General features: G+C 34.8%; 1 long non-coding RNA gene across 4 annotated transcripts in view; it reads left to right on the top strand.

Moving 5' to 3' along the window:
* The window catches only part of LOC118547858 (uncharacterized), a 107,150-nt gene that overhangs the window by 19,721 nt on the left and 73,827 nt on the right, over positions 1 to 13,602 (top strand). The window contains exon 4 of one of the 4 annotated variants that reach the window (XR_013448030.1): positions 7,209 to 7,379. The exons of 1 other annotated variant lie outside the window; for it this stretch is intronic. This is a non-coding gene — a long non-coding RNA (uncharacterized LOC118547858). Of the gene's footprint in view, positions 1 to 108; positions 369 to 7,208; positions 7,380 to 13,602 lie in introns of those variants that run through there. 2 more of the 4 variants (XR_004923302.2, XR_013448028.1) reach the window with 2 other exon arrangements.

The following is a 13,602-nucleotide window of genomic DNA, read 5'->3' as shown; positions in this document are numbered from 1 at the left end:
GCAATCCCCTTTCCTTGAATCTGGGAAGCAATGATGTGCTTAACCAAAAGAATATGGCTAATATGACACTGTGCCAGTTCCAGACCTAAGCCTTAAAATGTCTGGCAGCTTCCACTTTTGCACTCATAGGAGCCAGACAAGAAATTCAGCCATGCCTCTAGAAAGACCACATGAAGCAGCACCAAGGAGAGTGAGAAGCCCTGAGACTACGTGGAAAGATGGAGATGCCTAGCCCTTTCCACTTCCTCATTACCCACAGCTGATGTGAGAGCTGAATTTACCCACAAGTGTGGCCAGCAGAAGAATCAGAAGCTGAGCCCAGCTCAGACTGCAAACTTGTAAGCAAATAAAATAGTTGTTTCAAGCCAGTAAGTTTCGGGGTGTTTATTTTTGAAGCAATGACTAACCAGAAAAAAAAAAATACCTACTGAATATCTGGGGCTGCAGTTTGTTAGGGAGGTACAAAGAATAGATGATGAAGTGATACATGTTTGACTTTTTTTTTTTTTTTTTTTTTTTTTGCTGTGGTAAGAACACTTAACCTGAGATCTAGTCTCTCAACAAATTGTTAAATGTTAATGATACAATACAGTATCGTTGACCATCCCTAGAACTTATTAATCTTGATTAACTGAAACTTTATGCCTATTGATTACTAATTCCCCATTTCCTCCTCCCCCGGTCCCTGACAACCACCATTCCACTCCAATTCTATGAATTTGACTTTTTTCAGATACCTCATATTATTGACTTTCAGCTTTTGAGCTGGAGTATGGTATACATATTTTCACAGAAATTTCTGAAAGTTATATTTTTGTTAGTAATATATTTCAGCTACATTTTTTATTATCTAAAATATAGCGTGGAATATTAATTATATTTAATAAATCTGTGGGCAAGTGATTTTCAACTTCTAGTGTCAATTATACTTCAATAATTTTTTTGTTTTAATTTTCAACTTCTAGTGAGTAACTTTAAATGAATTTTTGGAACACATTAATTTACCAGGTGTTACCTGTATCATCACATGCAGTCCTTCAAGGTATAATTTCCAATTATTGCAGTAATTCAGGCAAGGGAGAAATTTGGACCTGCCTGACTGATTCAAGAAAGTTGCAAACCCCTTTGGTATCAGGAACTGATAGAAAGGAAAGACTTGGAATGAGCCAGGCGTAGAAGAACAAGACAGACATTCTAAATGAGGGTGTGACATGCTCAGAAGGACAGCAGCAGGGGAGAAGCTGCAATGTTAGGCGGGTACATACGGATTTGGTTTATAATCACACTGAATGGGTGAAGAGGATTTTTTAAAAAATTACCCAAAGGTAACTTAGCAAGGAAATTACTTGATTAGGCTATGTTTTAGACTTATGAATTTAGCAGCAGTTCCCAGGACAGAGTAGAATAGGGAAAGATTTGACAAAATCATGAAAAAAATCTTACTGGCATCCAATATTTTCAGCAGCTGTCTCTAATACTCAAAAGAGGTTTTTTTGTTTGTTTCTTTTTTGTTTGTTTTAAACAGAAAGACAAAATAGTTATAAAAAATGTCAATAAGTACTTTCCTTTTGCAGTTTTGTCAAATACTTTCATGTAATGTCATAATAACAATAATTGGACCATCATATCTTCTTTTTAAAAAGATTTTATTTATTTATTTGAGAGAGAGAGAAAGAGTATGCAAGTGAGGAGAGGGGCAAAAGGAGAGGGAGACAATCTCAAGCAGACTCTGTGCTGAGCACAGAGCCCAATGTGGGGCTCCATCTCACCATGCTGAGATCATGATCTGAGCTGAAACCAAGAGTCAGTCGCTTAACCAACTGAGCCACCCAGGTGCCCCATAGACTGTCATATCTTCTTGGTAGTCAGTTCTTGATCGTACAACTTTGATGATCATCCTGGGCTGTTTTATCATACCTTGAATAAAGAGATGTATAGTTTTTGCAAGCATAACCTTTGGTATCCTGGGACAATTTTTGTTTATACCAATTTCCCTTAACAATTCTATTGTGCATATATATGTTTATATGTATTTTTCTCTTTTTAGTCTCTTATCCTGGACATGATTCTTCATATTTTGACTGGTATTAAACAGCAGAGCATTTTCTTACATATTTAAATGTCACTAAAATAAATGTGTGAATTTATCTTTTTAAGATGAGAAAAGATGTTCAAGAAAAAAAATAATGAGCTAGGCACTAAAGGAATAATGGAGTCAGGATGAAAAATGAAATGAGGAGCGCCTGGGTGGCTCACTTGTTAAGCATCTGCCTTTGGCTCAGGTCATGATCCCAGGGTGCTGGGATCGAGGCCTGCATTGGGCTCCCTGCTCAACGGGAAGCCTGCTTCTCCCTCTCCCACTCTCTTTGCTCGTGTTCCCTCTCTCGCTGTCTCTCTCTCTCTGTCAAATAAATAAATAAAATCTTGAAAAGAAAAAGAAGAATGAAATAAAAAATATCCCCTCTAATTCTCAGTTTAGTCCAAAATACCTCAGGGTATCCTATACCAATGCACACCTACACTTCATATTATTTGCAATTGTGTAGAGTATCACAGGAACTGAGAGACAGATATCTTGTTGAAATTTATTACCTTTATAAACTTTATAAGCAAAGAATTTGTTTATACACAAATACTGTTCAATGGGTAGTCCTCATGCTTAATATCCACTTATGGCTAGACATAATGCCAATTTGTATTCCTAGGAGGATGAGCTGGGTTAGTATTTCTTCTCACATACAACCTGGATATATATTATATTATATTATATTATATTATATTATATTATATTATATCATATCATATCATATTATATTATTATGTCATATCATGAACAACTTTGTAGAAATTGGTGAACGCCTTTCCAAATTAGGTAAAGCTTTCTAGAAGGCTTTGGAATTAGCAGAATTTCCTGGATTGGTCTCAAGGTAATTTAGGCTTTAGTGACCTATAAAAACAACATGAGGCATTCACCGCCAGGACTGATGTGATGTGTGATTCTGTGATTTAGAATATTATGTCATATCACTGGATTACAGATAATCTGTTTTCCCATTGAAATATGTAGCCACAAACTTTAACTGAATAAAAGATAGAATTGGGTAAGAACCATGGCAAAAGTTTCTAAAATTTCAAGGTCTGCATATATTTTTAGGTTTGTCTGCTATAGAATCTATACTATAAAATATAGAAATTCTTTTAAAATCAGGAAATGGGGCGCCTGGGTGGCTCAGTTGGTTAAGCGACTGCCTTCGGCTCAGGTCATGATCCTGGAGTCCCGGGATCGAGTCCCACATCAGGCTCCCTGCTCAGCAGGGAGTCTGCTTCTCCCTCTGACCCTCCTCCCTCTCATGCTCTCTGTCTCTCATTGTCTCTCTCACAAATAAATAAAATCTTAAAAAAAAAAAAAAATTTAAAATCAGGAAATGCTGCATGTTTTTGGAAAGCATAACGTTAAATGGATCTAATTTAAGTTTTAAGTATTGTTTGTTTAAATATTTGAAATATCATTTTCATTTGAAATATTTAAATTAGAGATGCCTGTAGATTAATTTCAAAAATTAAAACTCATAATCAGATGTTAATTCTAATTCTTTTTGCTGTCATATAAGTGTAAAAATATATTTTTATTTCTAAGGTAATATAATGAGCCATGAATCTAAGATTTGAAAAACTGTATACTAATGAACTTATAATTCCCTTGTGCATATGTTGGGAGGGCTTTTTTTTTCAAAGCATATCTGAAAGTATAAAGAATCTCTTTTCAGTGTTTGATTAGCAGCAAAATTAGTGAGCTAGAAACATTATTCATAATACAATAGAAATGTAGGAAAGTTGGAAACTCTCCAAGTGGGTATTTGGAAACAGAGACAACTTAATTGTTCTGAGGTTGAGAGACAAATTATTGATTACATTTTTCCACTAAAGTATTCTCTTTAAAATGGATCTGAATTGTTGGTATCTTTTGCTAAGAAAATACTCATCCTCTACTGAATAATGCTTGGCGCATAGTAAATGCTCAATAAATACTTTAAAAAATAATACTAGATGTAAATATGCCCCCTAATTATAAATCTTCTGAGCATGTTCCTTATTTGAAATTAATGAAAATTGTGGTTTATTTTTCAGTTTTATGGATTATACACAGTAAGGAGATATGAATGTTAATGCCATGTTTGGTGATCTTATGAAACAAATTTGTGATTTGTAACATTTTGACTCAATATTTCTATTTCTAGTGTACAGATATCTGATTCCTAAAAAATATTAGAGACTAGTTTTGTTTATGTACCAAATGCTTTGATCTTTTCAATAATGCTTCTTTTTTTTTAAAAAAAAGATTTTATTTATTTATCTGAAAGAGAGAGACACAGCGAGAGAGGGAACACAAGCAGGGGGAGTGGGAGAGGGAGAAGCAGGCTTCCCGCGGAGCAGGGAGCCTGATGCGGGGCTCGATCTCAGGACCCTGGGATCATGACCTGAGTCGAAGGCAGACGCTTAATGACTGAGCCACCCAGGCACCCCTTCAGTAATGCTTCTTAAACATATATTTAAAAATATAAACCTGAGCGGGGCACCTGGGTGGCTCAGTCGGTTAAGCATCTGACTCTTGATTTTGGCTCAGGTCATGATCTCAGGGTTGTGGGATCAAGCCCCAGGTGAGGCTCCGAGCTCAGTAGGGAGTCTGCTTGAGATTCTCTCTCTCCCTCTCCCTCTGCCCCTTCCCCCCATGCTCTCTCTTTTTCAAATAAATGAATAAATCTTTAAGATCTTTTAAAATATATATATATGTATATATATATATATATATAAACTCGAGCAATAAAAGAAAGAATAAGTGTCTAGATTTTTTAATTTTTTTAAAGTGTCTAGATTTTAAATGAAATATTTAGAAGAGTATTTCTTAAGCTATACCGACTCAAATTGAAAGTAAGGATTTTCTAGGCAGCATAAGAAATTATGCTAAAATGCGTTGCCTCTGTGTTTATGAGGATGGTATATATTTGGGTTAGTATTGTGCATAGTTTTGTGCAATAAATGGAAAAATAAATGGCACTTCTTGTAGCTGAGTGGGAGTTTCAGTGTCCCAAGTTGTATATATATTAAATGAGAAATGTTCTTAAATATTCAAATATTGAAAAATATTCAAAATCAGTATTGTGGTTCTGTACATTAAGGAAGTTCTTCCACTGTATAGGACAGGCAATGTTTACAGTAAAGTTTGAGTAGGGTGAGGAGAAAGAGAATCAAATACAAATAGGAATGTAAGTAAGGATATCCATGAACTAACCAAAAGTGTGAAAATACTTTTATTATTCACTGGACAAGAAAATTACAGAATCAGAGATGCAGAAAATCCACACATTTTGACACGTGTGATTTAGTTTCAGTTTAAAAGATGCTGCTAAATAGAAGCAGAGAAACAAGTTCAGATATTTCCAAATGAGGCTGGCATCTGGAAGAAGGGACAGGCATTTCAGGCTTTATTCTAATCTACCACTAAATCTATCTGATACTATTATCAAGTATTTACTGATAATCTAACATGTATGTATATACAATACTATGTTAAATGATGAGAAGACAGAGAATTAGTAGACAAGTTTCTTACATTTTCCAGTCTTATTAGAAAGCCAGGAAACACCCATGGAAAGAAAAGAATATCTGATATCATCTGCCATGTTCCAAATATGTATAACAAATAATAAGTACTATATGTATGTAAGGTAGGATGTGGTAAGTTTTAAAACCAAGTAGCATGAGGAGCGCCTGGGTGGCGCAGTTGGTTAAGCAGCTGCCTTTGGCTCAGGTCATGATCCCAGGGTCCTGGGATAGAGCCCCACATCGAGCCCCACATCAGGCTCCTTGCTTAGTGGGGAGCCTACTTCTCCTCTGTCTACTGCTCCCCCTGCTTGTGCTTGCTCTCTCCCTCTCTCTCTCTCTGTGTCAAATAAATAAAATCTTCATTAAAAAAAACAACAACAAGTAGCATGGGAGCATAAAAGATGGAGAGATCCAAATTGGGAAAGAAGAAATAGGATTTTAATAGGCTAAGATTTCATGTAGAAGGAATAGTGTAGTAAAGGTATTAGCATTAGAATGATAGAGCAGAATTTATGGAGTAGCCCTGGGTGAGCATACAATGTGTATAATGGTATAAAAGTCTAAAAAAAGATTGACCATAGTAATGGAGAATTTCAAATGTTGGGACAAGAGGTACTTAATCGTATTACATAAACCTGTGAAACTATTAAAAGTCTTTCAACACTCAGATCCTAGGGTTACATGATGAGATATTAGATTTAGAAAGAAAACTCTGGTGGAGAGCAGTGAAAATGAAGTGACAAGTTGGAAAGTTACTATAATAATCCAGGTGATAGGCATTAAGAATCTGAACGAGGACAGTAACAGAAAGAATGGAAAGCAGGAGGTAGATGATACTGCAGAGATTGAAATAAAAATACTATGCAATCAAATGGATATTAGGATAGATAAAAGAAATGAAGAGGTTAGTAATTATTCTTTGTTACAGATCTTACATCTATATGAGGAATATCATCTAAAATTTTATCTTTTTTTCAAATAACTGAATTTATTTTATTTTATTTTATGTGTGTGTATATGTGCGTGTATGTGAATAAATAGAGATTTATTTAAAGAAGTTGGCACACAAGATTGTGGAAGCTGGCAAGTTCAAAATCTGCAGGGCAAGCCAGCAGGATGGAGACCCAGGGAAGAGTTGATTTTGCAACTTGAGTCAGAATTCTTCCTCTTTGGGGGACCTCAGTCTTTTTCTCTTAAGGCCTTCAACTGATTGAGTGCAGCCCACCTACACTAGGAAGGATAATTTGCTTTACTCAAAGTCTACTAATTGATTGATTGGTTTTGAATATAGTTAACACACAATGTTACATTATTTTCAGGTAAACTTAGTGATTTGACAAATTTATACATTATGACGTGCTCATCACAAGTGTAGCTACAGTTTGTCTCATTACATCACTATTACAATATCACTGACTGCATCCCTTATGCTGTGCCTTTTATCCCTTTGACTTATTCATTCCATAACTAGAAGCCTGTGTCTCCCTTTCTCCTTCACCCATTTTGCTGAACCCCCACCATCCTCTCCTGTGGCAACCATCAGTTTATTCTCTGCATTTATACCTCTGATTCTACTTTTTATTTGTTTTGTTGTTGTTGTTTAGATTCCACTTATGAGGGGCACCTGGGTGGCTCAGTCAGTTAAGTGACTGCCTTTGGCTCAGGTCATGATCCTGGAGTCCCGGGATTGAGCCCTGCATCGGGCTCCCTGCTCAGCGGAGAGTCTGCTTCTCCCTCTGCTCCTCCTCCCAGCTCATGTTCTCTCTCTTTCTCTCTCTCTCTCTCTCTCAAATAAATAAATAAAAATCTTAAAAAAAAAGATTCCACTTATGAGTGAAATCATATGGTATTTGTCTTTCTCACTCTGACTTCTTTCATTTGGCATAATATCCTCTAGCTCCATCCATGTTGTCTCAAATGGCATGATCTCATGTTTTTTTATGTCTGTGTAATATTCCTCTGTGTGTGTGTGTGTGTGTGTGTGTGTGTGCTGACTTTTCTTTATCCATTTGTCTATTGATAGACACTTAAGTTGCTTCCATAATTTGGCTATTGTAAATAGTGCTGCAATAAACATAGAGGTGCACATATCTTTTCAAATTAGTGTTTTTGTTTTCTTTGGGTAATATACTGTAGTGGAATTATTAGATCATATGGTAATTCTATTTTTAATTTTTTGAGGAACCTCTGCCCTGTTTTCCACAGGGGCTATACCAATTTTCATTCCTACCAACAGTACACGAGGGTTCCCTTTCTTCTACAGCCTCACCAACACTTGTTATTTCTTGTCATTTTGATTTTAACCATTCTAACTAGTTTAAGATAATATCTCATTGTGGTTTTGATTTGCATTTACCTGATAATTAGTGATGTTGAGCATCTTGTCATGTATCTATTAGCCATTTGTATATCTTTGGAAAAATATCTGTTCAGGTCCTCTTCCCATTTTTTTTTTTTTAAAGATTTTATTTATTTATTTGACAGAGAGACAGTGAGAGTAGGAACACAAGCAAGGGGAGTGGGAGAGGGAGAGAGAGAAGCAGGCTTCCCGCTGAGTGGGGAGCCTGATGCGGGGCTCGATCCCCAGGACCCTGGGACCATGACCCGAGCTGAAGGCAGACGCTTAACCGACTAAGCCACCCAGGCACCCCCTCTTCCCATTTTTAAAATCAGATTGTTTGTGATTTTTGTTCATTTGGTGTTGCGTTGTGTAAGTTTTTAATATATTTTACATATTAACCCCTGATGAAAGAAATTGAAAATGACACAGACAAATGGAAATATATTCCATGCTCATGGATTAGAAGTATTAATATTGTTAAAATGTCCATACTACCCAAAGCAATCTACAGATTCAATCCAAATCCTATCAAAATACCTATAGCACCTTTCACAGAAATAGAACAAATAATACTAAAATTTGTATGGAATCACAGAAGACCCTGGATAGCCAAAGCAATTCTGAGAAAGAACAAAGCTGGAGATACCAACAATCCCAGATTTAAAGATATACTACAAAGCTGTAGTAATCAAAAAAGTATGGTAGTGGCACAAAAATAGTTGCATAGATCAATGGAACAAAATGTAAACCCCAGAAATAAACCCATGATTATATGGTAATTAATCTATGACAAGGAGGCAAGCAGATACAATGGGGAAAAAATAGTCTCTTCAATAAATGGTGCGAGAAAAACTGGACAGCAACATGCACAAAAATGAAATTAGACCACTTTCTAACACCATACACAAAAATATTCAAAATGGATTCAAGACCTAAACGTGAGACCTGAAACCATAAATATCCTAGAAGGGAGCACAGGCAGTAATATCATCAGAAGCAACATTTTTCTAGTTAGGTCTCCTAAGGCAAGGGAAACAAAAGCAAACAAATTGTTGGAACTACTTCAAAATACAAAAGCTTTTGCACAGCAAAGGAAACCATCAACAAAACAACACAACTTACTGAATGGGAGAAGATATTTGCAAATGATATATCCAATAAACTTTTATTTCTTTTAATGTCATTGTCCAGTATATGTCTCAGAGTAATGTCAACCAGGTACACTAAGTTACTTTGATTATATTTTATGCGAAGATATTTGCATTAGTGTGAAGTATTAGAGTATCAATTGTAGGTATAAAAGGATTTTCTCTCAAATAAGGAGGAATAGTAGGCAAAATCTACTAAAAATTGTGAAATGTATGGGAAATACATATATTTCTTCCCCATCAGCTTTATATCTGAAAAAGTTATTCAAAAGCACTGTTGGAAAACGTGCTGGAACAAGAAAGTTTACTTACCATCTAAACTGACTCATTAGAAGTAGGGGTAGGTATTACCTTGTTTAAGAATGAGAAAAGCAGGAGTGCCTGTGTGACTCAGTTGGTAAGCGTCTGCCTTCGGCTCAGGTCATGATCCCAGAGTACTGGGATCCAGCCCCACATCAAGCCCGACATCAGGCTCTCTGCTCTCCCTGCTCTCCCTGTTCACCCTGCTCGTGCTCTCTCTCACTCTCTCTCTCAAATAAATAAATAAAATATTTTTTAAAAAATGAGAAAAACAAATAAAATAATGATCAAACCTGAATATATAATAGTTCAAAAAAGTAGAAAGGAAACAGCATCTGGATACCCTGTATAAAGGCTTTGTTTCTGGGGCACCTGGGTGGCTCAGTCGGTTCAGCCTCCAACTCTTGATCTCAGCTCAGGTCTTGGTCTCAGGGTTGTGAGTTCAAGCCCTGCATTGGGCTTCATGCTGGGCATGGAGCCTACTTAGAAAAAAAAAAAAAAAGACTTTTTTTTTTTTTCTGAAAATGATTTGCTGTGGGACCCAAAAGGAAATATTAGAAAACAATTAGCATTCAATAAAATTATGCAACAATCACTGCTTTTTATAAAACAGAATGAGAAAGTCATTTAGAGAGAGAATGTTCAGATGAAATGGTAAAGAAATGAGTTAAAATAAGAAAATTTAAAGACATTAAAAATTATATTAAAAGAATAAAAATCCATTGATACTCCAAAAAATTTAACAATGAAGTGATGAATCACTAAATTCTACTCCTGAAACCAACAATACATTATATGTTAATATTCAGATGTTAGAATTTAAGTAAAAATTTGGGGGAATAAAGATTACCTGGTTCAACATATTTGCAAACCACTAAGCCACCAGTATTTTCATATTCTGAATAAGAGAAAAAATAAAACATCTAACTTCTCATAAGGTAAAACAAAAACAAACAAAAAATAATAAAATACCGAAGTCACAGGGATGTAAAGTACATCAGAGGGAATATAGACAATAATATTGTAATAACTTTGTATGATGACAAATGGTAATTAGACATAGTGGTGGTGATTTTATAATGCATATAAATGTCAAATTACTATGTTGTACACCTGAAACTAATATAATATTGTATGTCAACTATGCTTCAACCAAAAAAAAAATTTTAAACATGTTCTACAAAATAAATGATAAGAGTTTTAAAAAGACAAGAAAAAAGCTTAACAATAATGTGGAAGATAAACCCAAGACAGTCAACAAAAAAGAGAACAATAAAACAGTAGAAAGTGACTTGTATTATTTTTGATCTGATGTTTCAGTTAAGCATAAAATGCAGATGGAGAATTTGAGAATAAGATTAACTCTGTGGATCTTTTCTGTAGAAATACGTATATATGCATTTATACCTAAAGCCCATATCAATTTCAAGAGGTTCACAGACCTTTCAAATTGCATTCATGTACCCCATGGTAAGCTGAAGAATTTGCCATATGCAGTTGGTCTGAATAATCTAGTTCAATATTTCCAAAACCAGTATTCCATGAAACACATTTTCTTCCCCTGGCTATAACCAAAGTATTCCACAGTCAGGTTTGCAAAATGCTAGAATAATCAATATTAAGCAGATTCTATTACTTTGTTACTTCTCAGAGCCTTTTATATGAAATGTATCAAATACCTAGCTGTTTTTAAAAATGCTTACTCTGTTAGGCACTGTTCAAAGTGTTCAGTATATATTCATCTTACAATCCTTATAACAATCCTATGAGATAAGTACTATTATTTTCCCTATTTCACTGACATGGAAACTGAGGTAATAACTTACCCAAATTCACACAGCCTGCCTATAAACTGGGGGATCTAGGATTCAAATAACCTGGTCCTGAGTCTGTGTTATTAAACTCTACAATAAAGACAGGAAGCAGGGCTCATAGGGACCATTAAACTTTTTATTTTGAGGTGAACCTATTAAAAGGTAATATTTATAGAGCATAATATGGGAAGTGGTAGCATGATTAATGAGGTAGATTGAATAATATATAAATATAAATATATGCAAAACTTATACATACATACATAGTTATATATCTTTGAATACTAACAAAATACAGGAATATTTACAATACTAACAAAATACAGGATTTACAAAACTTGATCATGTAGTAGGTAACCAAAAATATCTCAACACATTCCAGTCAGAAATTGTTCATTATTTATGCTTTGATAATGATGCAAAGATACTAAAAATTATTAACTGCATTAGATATAATTATACCTATTGAGGCAGAGTCTCAAAACAGTTCTTGAATGAGATAGAAGTTGGGGGGGGGTTGTTTGTTTTTGTCTCTGTCTCACAAACAATTTTGTCATAAGCCATCAGGTAGATAGAGCAGCTCCTTGGTGTCCAGGACCCAGGCATCTTCTATTTGTTTATTCTACGCACCCCAACCTGTGGCTTCTACACTGTACCAGCTCCTCTCTCGTTTGTGTTTGTATCCCAGGCATTGAGAAGAAAACACACTCATTTTCAGAGTAAAAGTTTGCATCACTTCATCATTTCTTCACAATTCCTGGTAGAACTAAATCACACGGCAATACCTAGCCACAAGAGTGACTAAGAAGTAGTAGTCTTCAGATTGGTGACCATGTGCTCAACTAAATACTATATTACTGTATAAGAAGGAAATAACAGATTTTGGGGTCCTGGGGTAGCTACCAGCTTTGGCTACTCTAAGAGGAAAAATTCTCTTAACTCAGATAAAAGATGAAATCGTAACTATAATTACAGAAGGTTTAAAAATGGTGGGATGCTGCCAAATCTATACTCAGAAAAAAATTGAATGTTTAAATGTAATGACTTTATATTAAACAAGAAAGAATGAAAATATATGAATTAATCATTCAAGTGGAGAAGCTAGAAATAATTCTTTAAAATGAGTATAAGAAAAACATAGAAGAATTAATAAAATGGTAGATTAATAATTTATAAATGAAAAAAACATAGAATGATAAATAAACGTAAATGCTGGCTCTTCAGAAGATCATTAAAAGAGATAAACTGCAGAAAATCCAAGTCAATAAAAAAAAGATGCAAGTCCTTTATATTACGTATGAAAGAGAAACTGTAACCACAGATATAAAAGGAGATTAATAATCATAAGCATATACCGGAGCATCTGGCTAGCTCAGTTGGTAGAGCATGCAACTCTTGATCTCAGGGTTGTGAGTTTGAGCCCCACTTTGGGTGTTTATTTTAAAAAAATAAAATCTTAAAAAAAAAAACATGTATCACATACCATCACTTAGTACGATGCCTAACAGAGCACCTGACACAAGTACCAGGATCTTAATTTCTAGTTAATAGTCCCTGGCCCCCACACCCAAAAAAAGTCCTTCTCTATAAAGTAACTAATATATAAATCTGTTTTAATAACAAAATCAATTTAAGAAGATGTTGGAAATATGAATCACCAGAAGCAGAGAAGAAAGAAGGAAATCATTATTTTTATAGGACATTCTATGTACCAGGTGTTTTACATACTTTTTCTCATTTTATTTAAGCTTTATAATCCTTTAAGGAAGGATTACTACATTTCAAAGCCAAGGAAACAGATTCAAAAAGGTTAATAGTTTGCTCAGTCTCATGATATAAATGTTTGAGCAGGTGTCTCTCTTAGCTTCACTTGGAAGGTGATGTTCTTTCCTTTTTGTTCTTCCTGACTTTTCTTTGCTGAGGAAATTTTATCAAATTTATTATATTTGAGCAGGTCGATTTAATCTAGTTTATTGTTTTAAATATTGGGACTTTGTGTAGGACTTCTTTGAAAAAGCAGTTTGCTGATCAAGATTTATTTTCAAATTATTTCATGTAGGTGGGAGGGAACTTACCTAAGACAGAGATTTCTCTCAGGTCTCAGGACAAACCATATTGCTCCTAACCAACTTTTTTTGTTTGTTTGTTTGTTTGTTTTAGTCATTCAGACACTTGTATCATAATCAACTTTCCCCTCTGCCTGGTAGGAAGCTCAAAGAGCAGAGGCTAGTTTTTCTCCAAAACCCTATAAAACCCATGAATGTTTGGAACTAATCCTATCTCTGATTGTATTTTCTCTAAACACTTAAGGTTTTCTTTGCTTTTTTCTATGTATTTATTTTACCCATGATGTTCCAAATATTTTTTGTAAGCCATTTAAAATAGTATGTGCACT

Source organism: Halichoerus grypus, chromosome 5 (assembly GCF_964656455.1).
Source record: "Halichoerus grypus chromosome 5, mHalGry1.hap1.1, whole genome shotgun sequence".
Classification (NCBI taxonomy): domain Eukaryota; kingdom Metazoa; phylum Chordata; class Mammalia; order Carnivora; family Phocidae; genus Halichoerus; species Halichoerus grypus.
This window is presented reverse-complemented; position numbering and strand designations above follow the sequence as displayed.